The sequence below is a fragment of the Anas platyrhynchos genome, chromosome 6 (assembly GCF_047663525.1).
Source record: "Anas platyrhynchos isolate ZD024472 breed Pekin duck chromosome 6, IASCAAS_PekinDuck_T2T, whole genome shotgun sequence".
NCBI classification, from domain to species: Eukaryota; Metazoa; Chordata; class Aves; order Anseriformes; family Anatidae; genus Anas; species Anas platyrhynchos.
Window position 1 is genome coordinate 22,897,296 of NC_092592.1, and position 14,686 is coordinate 22,911,981.

Below are 14,686 nucleotides of genomic sequence, written 5' to 3' on the forward strand. Positions count from 1 at the left end.
TTTAGAAAGAGAATTTTCTGTCTGCCAGCATTTTAATGTCTCTTGACTTGAAGAAATCCCACCAGACCTTTTCTAAGAGCACTCTCTGATTTAGACACCTGGAAAAAAAAACTCTCTCCAGTTAGAAGGTGTTTGAACAGCTTACAGGGTACCTTGTGAAGGTCACCTAGAAGGGGAGCTAGGCAGGGTTCTTGGTCCCAGTTTCCACACAGTCCATCATTTTTTATTCTCAGTCCAGATGGGCACACTGAGGACCTCAACCAAGGTTGGGTGGTGAGTCTGTGGCAGAGCAGAGGCTGGCATTCAGCGTTCAGACCTCTGGCCAAATTTCTGGCCCATCTCTCCTCCTTCATACCCTCACACATGGCTGGATTTTCCTCTTCTAAGAGCAACTGGATTCATTCATCAGATAAATACCCTCTAAAGGGAGAGCTACCTTTGAGTGAGAAGCCCAGGATGTAACACTTTTACCATAAAGTTAACGGGCAAAATTCCTGGGCACTTATCATTCCTACAAGAGTCCTCAAAGCCCATTTTCCTCCCAGGGACAGCTGCATCTGCACCTGGGTGAGGTGAAAGCACCCCCTCAGGGCCCGATGGAAGGAGCTGCTGTGGCTACAGGGACTTGGGTGATTCCCAAGGCCTGGGCCTGTCATGAAGGGCAAGATGGTGCCTCCTTGAGAGGGACCTCTTCACTGGCTCATTTGGTGGATGTTGCCATTAACAGCCCACCTGTTACCCCCCTACCAGCACCTTGCACTCTGCTGCAAACTACACCTTGGTCTGAGGGTAAAGATGTGAATCCCAGAGCACTTAAATAATGACATTTATGCATCCCTTGAATGAAAAGCAGTGCACCCTGTACCCAATTGTTTTATTCATTGAATCAAGTGAGTATGTGACAGCCCAAGCAAATTCCTGCCTGTTAGCTAGGAACACAGTTACTCCTGAAGTTCTTTATAAACTTCTTTTGGCAGAGGTACAAAACGCAGAGAAGTTACCGAGGCACATTCCCCACAGCTGCTGTAATCTTTACAAACCGATTTCTTATTGCACCAAGGGAATAAAAATAATGATATTCACAATAATAACAATGATGACGATGATGACATAGTTATTACATTTTCATCAGAGGATCCCTAAGCACCTTATAAACTATATATATATAGCTAAGTTTCAGAATAAATAATACTGCAAGATATATAAGTATTATACTTTATTTTGCATGGTCCCATTAGGCTAAAGAAACAATAGAACAAATCCTAACTTACAGACTACCTTAACTTTAAACTTTCTTCTAATCATAATGTTAAAACTTGAAATAGCCTTCCCCTCCATGCTTTTCTCTATAAAAATTTCCATCTTGAAATATTTTGAAGAAATCTGGACATGAATCAGAAAGCACAAGAATACATGGAAATCCCCTCAGCCCTTCTTATGTTGTTTTCAGCAATTCTACTTGAGGTGTGAAAAACTGGAAATTTCTTATTTTGAAAACACTGCTACTGTACTAAATAAAAGTAGCAAAGTACTCAAACACACTTCTGGGCAGCTCTTTTATTTTATCCAAAAAACATTTTTATTTAGGAAAAATATCTATTGGAAAGTTTTTATCTTTTACAAAAATATGGAGATTATTTCAGTTTACCCTCTTCACTTTGGGTAAAATCCTTTCCTAATTACAAAACAAAAAACTTTCATAATTAATTCACCTCACCTTCAAATCCCTCATTTTTCCTACTATCTCTTTGTAAATGATTAGGTAGGACAACATTTCTTATCTTGTCATGTATTTGTTTGTTCCTTATTGGTCCTCTAAGCTGATGCTACAATGGTGTACATATACAATTATGCAGTTTGCTAACCAAAGACATTCTATTCAAATTAAATACTCATTAATATAGCTTGAAGCATGTGCTAAAGTACTCATAGAGTCTGGGTTATTAGTTTTCTCTGTTGGATTGTTTGCATATTACATATTTTATGGGAGAGAATAAAAAAAAAAAAAAAAAAAAAAAACCTTTAAAAACAAGAAAAAATGTTTGCAAAGACAAGACACCATCCCTCCAAAACCTTCTTATGAAAAGTAGCAAGTGCTATAAAGCTACAGACAATAAGTTAGTCCGGCCAATTGAAACTAATAATTACATATTTCCCTTTAAATGACTTGCCCAAGGTCACACTGCAAATCAATAGCAGATTCGATAATTTAGCCCAAGAGTCCTGAAACCCAATATCCTGCTCTCACCACTAGAAACCACTGCTCAACCGGCTTCCAATCTGTGAATGATACATTACGTAGGGAGAAAAATTATAGGTGTTTTCTTCCTTGTGTGCTCCCAACATACAAAGAATTTCTATTTTCCTCAGTCTAGTATAGTAAATACCAAGGCACGTGTTCTGTAAAAAATGTCTTGAAAAGTTGTCAGAAGCTGCTGGGTCTGCTGGCTGAAAATTACACCTGGGGCTGCTCTGAGCGTTACTAATCTTGTGTGCATTTCTTTTCCTTGCTTGAAGAGTAACTCCTATGGCCAAGCTGATAAATATCCAAGTAGCAGTAACAACCAGAAAATAATTTGTTTCCAATGAGAAAATTTCTCAAATATTTTTATCCAATCTGCTGGCAATATCTTGATATTCAGCTAGGTACAGATTTACTACTATTTTTTTCAAAAACTCATTTCTTTTTACATTTCAAAACTCTTTTTTTCCCCCATTATTTTCTTGCCAATAGTTGCAATAGAATGAATAAGATTGAGGGGCTCTCCTTTCATTTTCCCTGTTTTTCTCCACTCTGTATGTTCCAAAGTAGAAATATATCCAATGAGGACAAAGTTGTAAAAACAAACAAAAGTATGTAAAATTCTGTTTCTTTTTAATGTTTTCAAACAAAACATGAATGTGAAAGCACTAACCTCTGGATTTCCCCTTAGAATTATAAAAGAAAAAGAAACAATTCTGCATGAGGAATTCACGCAGTGTGCAGAAAGGAAAGTCACTGTGTCTGTCCTCTTGGGACCCCTTCAAGCAGTGATGGGGAGGGGGAGCCCAGAGCCTGTAGGAGAAAGTCAGGACTGGCCCTGCAGTACTTTGGGTGCAGGGAGCTGAACAGCAGTGCATCCTGCCTACAGTTCCTCCCTCTGATCTGGGAGACAGCAATCTCCTTCCACACCACCAAGGCTGGTTGGAGACACAGTGCTGAATTTGTTGCATGTACCGTCAGCTTCAAACCCAGAGCATGGGCTTATCCTTCAGTGCCTCCCCTGGATGTGTGCTGCAAGGTCACCATCAATTTTCCTGCCATCCCTGCTCTTGTGGCAGCCTCCCACAGCAGGTGTTCCTCGAGCCACCCGCTCTGAGCACACCAGCTCATTTGTCAGTTCTGACCTCAAGCTGCAAAAGCTTTTCCCTGCCCTTCATAGAGCACATGTGCAGGGAGTTTTAATTAGAATAGATTTTATTGCCAGGCAGGAAAGGGCCCCACTCAATTCTCCAAACACATGGTCCCCACAGCCCCGGCCAGTAACAAGGTTATGAAGACACTCTGACAAGACTGCTTAAGAGTTGGCTGGTGTCATGCTTGGATGTTGCACATGTGTACCCTTTCCAATCTTGACCCCCAGGATGGCATAAACCTTATGCCTGTGAGGTAGCAGCAAGCCAGGTTTATGTTATCCCTGATTCACAACCAAACAAAATATCCCCCCACCCCTCAGGATGTCCTCTCTTCAAGACATTGAGTCTCAGGGGAAGGAGTTATGGAGCCTCCTGAGACCCTCCTGTGCAGTGAATCACCAGGGCCAGGTGGAGAAACCCCAAAGGGAGCAGGTGGTGGGAGGCCAGAGACACTGAGAAATCAGCATCATGGGTGCTCCTGAGGGGTTAGAGCTCCTGGCAGGTACCCTGAAGGATCCCAGGTTCTGCCAAAGTTCAGTTTCCTGGTGGTGAAAGCAGTGTCTAACTACACACACAAACCAGATAAGTGGGTAATGGCAATCTGGGAAGGTCAGGCCAGCCTATGCCTTGTGGGGAAGGTGAGCCTCTCCAGGCAGCATGATGCTCCTTGTTTGAATGGATGCAACAAGAGCCATAACTGATGATGCTTTTCCAAAAGGCTTGCTTATTGTGCATACTTGACTTGAGACATCTTGTGCTGGCCTGATTTTAAGGCAGCAAACACATGGACCTAAATACACAGGTGTAAGATGTCTTGTAACCAAGAACCTCAGGTCACCATCACATTCTTAAACCTTTGGCTATGCTGACAACTACCACATTAGAGCTACAAATGGGTAGCATAGCCCCAGAGAAGCAGCTGAAGCAGGTACAAGACAGAAAGCAAGCCCCAGGTAGCTCATACAGTCTGTATGAGTCAACATCACTGATTTCTTCACACCAAGCTCACCCACACCTTCCTGGTTGGGCGAGGGTCAACTGGGTCACAGCAAACCATCAGAGGAAGACATCTCTGGGCCATTTAGCGTTACAGATGATCTTCAGTGCACACCAGTGCCAGATATATTGGAGAACTGAAGCAACCTATGATTGACCTGATAAACATGACATTTTTTAGTGATTTCTCTCTGCAAATAGATGCAAGCCCTGAAGAAGAGAGCTGATTGCTCCTTTTACCTTACAACACTGGCTACATTAGCAATAGCATCAACCATTACCAACTCCTTATAGTACCTCATTTTAAGAATAGCCGTTCCAGTGCACTGAATGCTATTTTTTGCAAGGCATGAGGAGGTGATGGCAGGGCCATTTGAGCCTTCAGATGATAGGAAGTAATGCAGAACAGCCAGGCTCTGGGCACAGCTCTTTGCCAATGCATACATTTCGTTGGTTTTCAGAACAGCAGGAGTCTGGGAAGCAGAGCAGAATTTTGGTCCCTCATCTAAGACTTGGCTGTATACAGATTTGCTCTCTTAAGCAGAATGATGAGGTCTGTTCTTTCTCAGTCTGGCTGTAGGATTTAAAATGGAAGCTTATTGTTATCATAGTCCCATAAAACTCAAACCCAAATCTAGCCCTTGGCTACCCTGGGTGAATTTCTTATGGATGGCAGAATGGCCCAAGATTTCTTAAAGGAAGCTGTGAGAAAGAGTTGATATAAAAATGTACCCAAACCCTGGCATTCCAAACTAGGGCCTTGCCCCCCTTTAAACCTGTCCTTTCACTAGAAGGAACTGCAGCCAGACAGCAAAGTTGCACCAGTGTAGAAATGCTGTCTGGGAGTGGAAGATCGGATTCCTCAGTGACACTTTGTGGCTTCAGAGCTTGGGGGTGCTTTGATATGGGCTGTCAGAGACCAAACTAAGACGCTGTGATCTAGTGTTTAATCTTTGCCACAGGGGCCTCTGGAGCTGAAATTCTCTTCTTCAGACTGATTTCTTGTTTGAAATAAAATCAGGTATGTTTACTCCATAAAGTACAATGGAAAATCTTGAAACTTAAACAGACCTATGGCCTCTCTATGCATTCTCTAATGTGCTACCCATTACAAGCAGAAACACCACAGGCAGCTCTCCTCCCATCACAACCTGTCCAGTTTGTGTCAGGTGAGCAGAACAGCTCACCCCAGGAATGCACTATTTAAACTTTGCCTGATAAATAACACCGAGGACAAATTAGCCGAAGTTTCATTAGCTGGGCCTTTTGGTGATATCACTGGGAGACATCACCTGATAAGAAGCTGCTTTGCAACCCGATCCTCTGTTTCTCTATCATGTGCCTAGGTGATGCTTGGAGAACACAAATCTGTTAGCAGGCAATTTACTTATGCCTTGCCAGGTCCATTTGCAAGCTTCTCTTTTTCACTGTGAATTACTGTAACATCAAACATGACACCTGCTCCTCCTTGGGAAAAAGCCAGTGTAGAGTAAGCAGCCAGCAGAGCTGTCTGATCCATCAATCTTGCTTGTGGCAACAGTGTCCTAAAAGATGTAAAAACAGAGATGAATGCCTCCAAGTAGGATGTGAGCCGCTCAACCCACTTATGGAATATTTTTCCATGTTCTCTTATAATTACACCTCATTGCCTGTCACAAGAGGTGAAAAGCCTGTCCACACCCCAGGCACTTCACTCCAGCAAGGCATGACCGGAAAGTGAATTCTGGAAAATGGCTCCAAAGGTAGGAAAGAAATGCAATCAAGCACACTTAGGATAGACACAGATTGCCAATAACACAAGACATTTAATGCTTATGATTCATATTTGCTTATTTTATCTCAGCATCATCATTTAGGTGCCTCTTCTGCAAAACAGCAGAAAGAACAAAGAAAACCTTGCCTCAGGTGGCATCATTCCTCATAGCCAGAGGTAGGCACAAGCCATTTTCACAACCAAACAGTGATTTCACTGGGGAAAAAAAAAATAATAAAAAAATCAACTGATGAAAAGATTAAGAGGTCTGAAAAGAAATATTGTGTCGCCATTTCAATAAACAAACTTCCAGCAACTAGTCAGGCTTCATACCTGCAGTACAGTGTGATATTACACTATCTTGCACATGTTCTTTTCACTTTGATGAAAATTAACGTTTATAAAAGAAGCAAACAAAATATTTCTTTGGTCAGACTTGTGTTCCAGCAGGGTGGTGTGCTGGAAACACTCGCAAAAGGTGATGCTGTTTATTAAACAAGAGAAACAAAAGTCCAACCACAGATTTAGATAAATTACAGTTCCTTGGTTTAAGATTAATTGTTTCCAGGAAGAAAAATGGAGTTTTTCCCAGGCTTGTTTTTACTACTGACACTGCATTCTTTCACACTATCTTTGGAGAAATTTCTCCCTTTCACTCTTTGGGATGCAGGGGAGTTATACCAAGCACCATCTTCTGCTGAGTAGCTGGATCTCACTTACAATGCGGTTCTGTTCCTTTCCTGAAGGAAAATCTGCTCTCCTACAGCTCCACACCAAGCCTCAGAGATGTGAAAACAGATCTCTGCTCACCCAGCTGTAGCAAACATCCCACACACACTGAAAGGAAGCAGCGCTCTAGTAGAAATAGAGGAGCAGAGGCAACAAATGTCATATAGCCTCATCTAGCTAGCTGGAATAGAAATCTCCCTGCGTAGCAGAGAGGTAACATTTCTGCCATGAGCACCTTACTACACTGAAAACAGAAGTTTAACTACAGCATTCTTTAATTCTCTGTCCTGCACAAACAGCAGTCCCATATCAAGTTAGCTATGCAGACAAGGCTTGCTATGAAATCCCAAGGGCCATCAAGCAGGGTATCTCTTTCCAAGGTAAGGGAGAGCTGGTTTCTAAGCTGAAGAGTTCTTGCAGAGAACAGACATACAGACTCCCTCTTTAGCCTAGAATATTTGTTGCTGTTGAAAAATGCTAGTAAACTCTTCTAATAGAGGTATAGCAATACAGACTACCTGTAAGACAAACAGGGATAACCATCAAGAAACCTCAAATACATAATCACCCTCCAAACCCCTCCCATTTCACCCTCCTATTATGAAACCCATGACAATGTCCTCTCTTTTATAAGTGAGCACAGTTAGCTCCGTAAATAGTTCAGCTGCACAGCTCAGCTGTGCTGTAGTGGAGAGCTGCTGATTTACCCCAGCTGAAAAAAGCTGGTGCCCAGAGTTACTAGTTCTGCAGCTGATTAAGTTGTGTTTCAGGGAGTAGATGTGGGGTAGGATCTTCCCCCCCCCCCCTCCCTTTTTTTTCCTAGTAGGGTTAGGAAATTCATTCTTAGAACAAACCAATCATTCTGCTTTCATTAGAAGTCAATTGCTCTGCAGAAATCTTTATGACTCTCTTTATCTTTTGCTAGGTGGAGAGCAGAAGCACTTCTATCTATTTTTATTCCTTACAAATAATCTTGTGTAAAGGAATTTTTATCTATAAGGAAACAATTAAAGGATCAGGAATGCTCGGTTCTTTCCATTTTCAGCATGAACTTGCATCTCATTGGTATTTTTTTTTTTTTGGTCTCCTCTGGAATTCTGTGAAGCTGTGTAAGAAAAGTCTGGATGAAGTGAATGTTGTAAGGAAGAGAAGAATTCTTTTACAGCTGGATCCTGCTTCCTCTGTGCTAATTGATGCAGAATAGAAACAAATGTGGATGCTAAAATACAAGAAAAAATAGCTGACTGACCTCACGTCCAGACAATACCATGCTAATTATTTCACATAAATCAGAGCATAAGAAAGTTTGGCGTGCTCTGTTCAGTCTATAGGAATAATCTGTTACAGTATAGGAGAGAAAAATTAGCCAAATTGGAACACTAGTTCACACAGAAGTGAACTCATTGACTAAATGCAATTGTGTCTATGCATGAACTGAATTGGACCACATTGTTCATAATTCTGTGGTCATCACTGCTAAAACAAAGTGCATCCTTCAACACGCAGTCTGTGGGATGCTTTGCTAAGCAGTTGTGCCTCTTGCAAAATTAAAACCTTCACTCAAGCATAGGCTCGAGACTTGGTGGCAGCAGGGTCTCCTCAAATGGGTCCAGCATTTTGTGGCTCTGCTCACCAAGGGAATACTGAGTAAATTGTCTTCTTGGGCACTCTGACTCGTCAGCACTGAGACACCCACAAAGTGCTTAGCAAAGCATGTCATGTAAAATGGCCACCCAAGGTGTAGGATCCCACAGGATGGTACTAGCAGAGAGGAGATCAATTGTGGACCAAGGATCTGCAATATGTTCTTGTTTCCCTCTCCTTTACCTTAAAAGGAGAAACATCTAAATCTTGTGTTAGTGAAGTTTGGTCACTGAACCACAAAGATGCCACTTCTCTTTGTTCTGTTCCTTGCAGGTACTTGGTGCTTTTGCAGAATGAGGGGAAATGGAAGCAAGAGGCTACAGCAGGGTTTCACAGTTCAAAATCCGGTGTTTGCTTTTTGTGAAAGGAACAAATATTTGCAACCATCAGCATTTTAACCTCAAATGATTTCATTTCAGAATCCAAAATTGCAGAGGGAACATTTCACTCTGGCTTTGCTGATGCACTCCAGTTTGTGTAACTCTTCCCCCGGCTGCGGATTGCTGTTGCTGGTAGCTTTCATCTTCCCCAGTTGATCTTTTTTTCCCAGTGTCATGTTGATTTATTTGTCTTCATTGGGATTCTGATAACATTTCACCAATAAATTAGTTTTAAATTAAACTCTCTGTTGTGACTTTTATGTTGGGTCCAGTGCATGTGCTGGAAAGGAAATTTCATTTCAGAGATACTTTATTCTTCTTTTTATTGCCCTCTTCAGCTACAGATTCACCAGCTGTTACATTTATTTTACTTTGGGTGAAAGTTGTAAAAGCACTCTGTAAATTATGAATAAAAATTGCCACTAGTGAAAATGAGCAATTGAAAAATAAAAACCAACAAAAAAGCCACAAAACAACTATTTCAACTTGTCTCAAAACATAAGCAGTTGTACATAAAACTGAGGATTCAGCTTAGTATGGGAATACGAACCTCTGCCTTGTTTATGAGGTATCTACCAAGGGAATAAAGCCATACAGTGCCTGTCCCTCCAGCTCTCCCTATCTCCCTGCTGATAGACCTGTACAAATGCCAGAAAGCAGCACCAGAGCAGCCTGGGGAGGGCCTTGAACCACACTCAGTCTGTCTTTTTCCATTTATTGAGGTATGTCACTGTCACCCTGCAGCTCCAGGGTGATGCCAGCTGGGCTGTACCCCTTGCCCAAAAGCCATGGTCCTGACAGCCTGCCCAGCAAGGACTCCCTGCCCGCAGCCCCATCCCTGCTTCTCCTCCACTTCCATGGCAGCCTCAATGGTTACACTGAGAGTGGTTTTCCACCTGCTGGGGAATCCTGCAGGCAGACATGCAGCAACACAAGAAAAACTGTTTTCCTTCATAGAAAGGAGGCCTATGACCCACTTCTGCTCTGTCTGTGCCAGGTGAAGCTGTGTTCCCTTCCCAGCAGCACCGCACTGGCCACCTCTGTGCTTTTGAGCAAGGCAGGAAATTGTTTCTCGTGTGGGTGGCAGCAGGATTCACAGCACTCTGCGCGCGGCCGCCTGGCCCAGGGCAGGCTCCCTAAGCTGGCCTCTGGTCTCTCAGTTTTGGCAGCACTCTCAGGTGCTGAGAGGAGGTGAAAAGTGCATGTTTGGCTTAACCGAATTCCAAAATGCTGGATTTTACGGTATGGAATATAAAAGCGGCAAACACTGCTTCTGCTGTAGTTTATTTTTGTAGCAGATACCATTCATTCTCCTCTTGCCTCATCTTTTCAGCGTGTTGTGGTGATGTATAGTCTTCTTGATGAAGCACTTATCTGGGACTTGTTACCGTAATGACAAAACCCTCCATACTCTTTCAAGGTTTTATTATCAGAACCACTGCTTTGCTGCAAGCTGATATTCATAAATCATCATTTTCTCATGAAACCAAAGGGAAAAAAAAAAAAGATCTGAAAACCTGCCACCTATTTTACTGTGTGATTCCTCACATGGTCCATCTGCCTGACCCAAAGGCAGAGTCATGTCAGCTGTGCCTGATTTGTATTCCATTACATTTATATATATAGTGGAATATATTTTATACTCCAGGAGATATAAAAGAATCTCCTGGGTTTGAAGGGTGAGCCCAGGTTTCAGGCTGAAGGCTGAAACCTGGCAGTGCTGTGGCTGGTGAGGGGGTTTTATGCAAAGCCAGTGTCAAAAAAAAAAAGGATGGAAATTCAGTCAGAAAGAAATCATGAAGTCTTGTGCCGAGAATAAAGTCTCAAGCTCTCTGGTGGTATCTTCAGAATAGATATTGTTTGCTGACCTGTACAATGTCTTGCTCCATAATGACTCTGAGTTCTGTGCTGCCAGAGCCTTGTGCGCAGGGACTGCCTGCCCGAATCACACCTTCAGCCCTCAGCTGCAGCTTCCTATTCCCAAGGGACCACCTGAGGAACATCTGCCTTGGCCACCCTGTCCTGCAGAGCAAGAAGGTCAGCCAGGAGGTGTCTGGCCGTGCCCCTTCCCGTCAAGGTGCTGGAGGAAGCCCCGGGAGGAGACGCACCTTGGTGCCTCTTGTGTCAGTCCCTGGCCTCAGAGGAGACAGCTTTCATGTATTTTCCTCTGTAGCCTCTTGCTATTTTTGGAGAGGAAATCCAGAGGAACTCTTAATAGCAGCATGGATGAAAAACAAACCTCTTTGCCTTAGTCCCCAGGATAAACATTTCCAGCACCAGATGAAAATGAGGGCCCCTGAGGTTCCCATCCCATGTCTGTGTCCCAGCACCCACAAACAGGACATCCTCTCCAGCTCTGCCAGTGGTGGCATTTCCCAGAGCAGATTCCCCCCTTGTGTCCAAACCGCTTCTCACCTTGCCTGCACAAAGCACCTCTCTGCCATCTGGGACTTCTCAAACCTGCACCTTTCTACTCATTGCCCCAGCCCTTGGGCCCCCTGCTGCACTGAAGGGTCACATCCCCCTGGAGCAGGCGGGCCTGGTGTCACCTCCCTGCTGCTAACCCCATGCCGCTGTGCCCACCTCCCCCTGCTGTGGGGCAGCAGCTCCCTCCCACCCCTTCCGCTGGGCAGTGTTTTCCCAACAGATCATGTGAAGAAATCAGCCCGCATCCCCCGCTGGCTTTGGCCGGCCAGGAGAGTGGCTCTGGGATTTCTCTCTGTCATGGGAGTTGTGCAACTCTGCGTTTCCCTCATATTTTATGGCTCCTGGTCTCCTCTCCCAGCTGGCAATCTTAGTGAAGCCTCAATGCTATGCAGCTCTTTGCTGGTGGGGCTCAATTGGGGTGTCTCTGCTGCAGGATCTGCAGGGATCCCACTTGTTTCAGGGATGCTCTCCTTCCCAGACTAACATTAGGTCAGTCTTATTAGATCTTTGTTAAATCTTTGGATGTAGTTCACTTCCAAGTGACAGTGTTTGGTCTGATATTTTTGGATGTTAGTTATTTTAAGATTTAGGGAGGGTTTTTGTGTGTTTTTTTGTTTTTTGTTTTTTTCTCTTTGGCAAACGAACTTATCCCACTGTACAAACAAGGAGGAATCAGAGCTATTTATGAATTTGGGATAAACACAGAGAACTGTTTTCCTGAAAAAAGAAATGAGTCTGTTTAAATGTTAAACAATATTTCTTTTCAACTTTTTCTAAACAGAAACATTCTTTTGCATCTGAACTACATTTTCATTTATGAATTGACATCAGTTGTAGACAAATTTTTCAAAAGCTCGCATAAAACAACCCAAATGAGCCATTTCTAGTTCCAGTCAGAGTCTTTGTGATTTTTACTTTTGGTTCCCTACCAGAACCCAAGACAGCCCTTGGTGCTTGGGTTTGCAAACCACTGTGGTCTGAAGAGCTGTTCTCACTCTTTGCCACAACAGCTTTCCTGGCACTGGCACCCACCGTTTTGTTGACTCTTCCTTGGCAGATGGCAGAGGGACAATATCCATGGCTGCATTGACCAAGAAGGGTCCTCCCCAGGACACCTCTGTCCTCCACTGAGGCTGTTGCTAGCTACAGTGTTCCTGGAAGAGGAATTCATTGATTTTTCATCTCCTGGGCCAGTGCTGCTGTTTTTTGTTTGTTTGTTTGTTTGTTTTTCCCTGACATGCCTCTTGAATCTCTATTTTTTTCTACCTCCATTTTATTCCTGTAATTTTTGTCTGTCTCTGTGCCAGGATTTCATAGGCAGAGTTACACCAAACAGGTGAAGACTACTCCCGAATCGAACCTGCTACTGGTTTATTTCATTTTGCTTTTCAATATGTGGACCACTACAAAATTTCTAAATGAACTATATCCCTGTATAGCAGATTTGGGCCTCTTCCAACAGGTTAGTTCTTACTTATGTTTCTTGGAGCCTTTGCAAATTGCACTTCTTAAACCTCTCAGGGATTCCTAGTCCCCAGATGGAAACCAATGGTTAGTTTAGTGCATTGATGATGAATTAACTGAGGGTGATATTTGATTGAAGAAGTACAAGGGAAGAAAAAGGGGAGGAGAAAGATTGAACTACCCTGCTGCTCCAGCACCACTAAGAGCTCTGCTGCCTCAGGTTCTTCAGCAATACCTCTTAAATACATGCTGGATCAGATCAAAACACAAAAAAATTAAAGGAACTGGACAAGTAATTTCTTCTTGATCCATTCAGCCCTCTTCAGATCAATGGGATTAATGACTGCAAATCTTTACAACCAATGGAATTAACATGTGTGCATTCACTCTAGGGGAAATCTGGTGATTGGATGAGCTTTCCTTGATGTCACACTATTCCCTGTTTGCAATTAGATAGGAAGATTTTTAACTGCAAACTAATTTATTCAGCTATTGTCTGTGCACAAAGTTTCAATGACTTTTGACTAAATGGAACATTTTAATGGTCTGCATTATTTCATTGTTGAGATGTTTCAAACAAAGGAACTATTGGAACAGATTTCTTAAAGGACCTAGTTTCTAATTAATTGCAAATCACAAACTAACAAATTACCAGACCATTCATCTCATACCCAGAGGGATAAGTGCTGCCAATTTGAGGAGGAGACTATATTTTTCAAACATAACAAAGAGGCTGAATTCCTGTTTTCAGTGCAAAACGGAACTGTGCCTTAACTGTGAGATCCAAACTCGTGCCTGCATTAGAACAGTCCTAATTTAACTATAAAATTGAATTATCCACTGATGATACTTTTCAACCTGATTCCCTTGCAGAGATTTCCATCATTTCCCTAATACTATCTTTGGCCATCACCTGGCTGCATATGTTCTGATGATTGCTGCCATTTCTCCTCTTCATTAGTTTCCTGACGCCCTTAGTTTTTGGCACTGATTTACAGCATTCAAGACAGGAAAGCAGTCTGAGTACCTTAACTCAGTGTCACTTGCAGACCAGTGCAGTGATAGGACAAAACACATCATAGCCTCACAGGAAATAGCAGGGCCCCCACAAAACTTTGCTTGTTCGCCAGATGTGCTAGACCCAAGCAGTTAAGAAAACAAAAGGTGGCACTGAAATAAATTAGCAGCAAAATTCTAGCTCTGAAATTTAACAAGAAAAAAAAAAAAAAAAAAAAAAAAAAAACAAGAAAAGAAAAGCAAACATGTTAAGTTATAAATTTTAGAGAGATACATGGGGGCATATCAAAAAAAAAGGTGGCGGGGTGGGGAGGGGAAGACAGCTTCAATTTATTGATTAAATTTAGCCTGTGGTTTTTGAACACTCCTCTTATGACATGAGAAATAACAAGTGCTAAATAAATTATAATAAATTATGCATGACTGTGTGGAGTAATTGTGGATTGTTGAAGGTGGATGATTTGGGCAGGGTTTTAATTGTCTTTCTTTTTACCACCCCTGGAAGGTGGTATTCATTTCTGGACCCTCCTGTGTGGAATCGGGTGTGAAAGGCACCATCCTGTGAAGTACAGAGGATGGCAGGGAAGTGACAGGGAAGTCAAAGCAGTGAAAGCTGAGCAATTCAGCCCACTGGGAGGGTTAGGATCTCAGGGAATCCCAGCTGCTCTCACAGGAAGGAATAATGGCAACGTGAGATGCTGCAGCAGGGCAAGGGTCTGTCCTGGACCCAGCTGTGACCATGGACACACTGCTCCCTGCCACGTGCTGTTTCTCTCCCTGTTCTTGTCCAGACAAGCTCCTCAGAATAAGAATTTGTTTGGCTGGGTTCACCTGTGCTGACCTCCTGGTGCTTCACCTGAGTCCCTCAGTGGTCCCAGCA

The 14,686-nt window shown here is 42.9% G+C and overlaps 1 long non-coding RNA gene across 1 annotated transcript; it reads right to left on the reverse strand.

Annotated features, from left to right (window-relative positions):
- Nucleotides 1-2,637: 2,637 nt before the first annotated feature.
- On the reverse strand, nucleotides 2,638-7,464 carry LOC106017906 (uncharacterized). The gene is made up of 3 exons (XR_001191671.5): nucleotides 7,393-7,464; nucleotides 6,866-7,000; nucleotides 2,638-5,936 (listed from the first exon to the last, which is right to left on the reverse strand). It is a non-coding gene; the product is annotated as an uncharacterized lncRNA (long non-coding RNA).
- Between the last annotated feature and the right edge of the window lie 7,222 nt (nucleotides 7,465-14,686).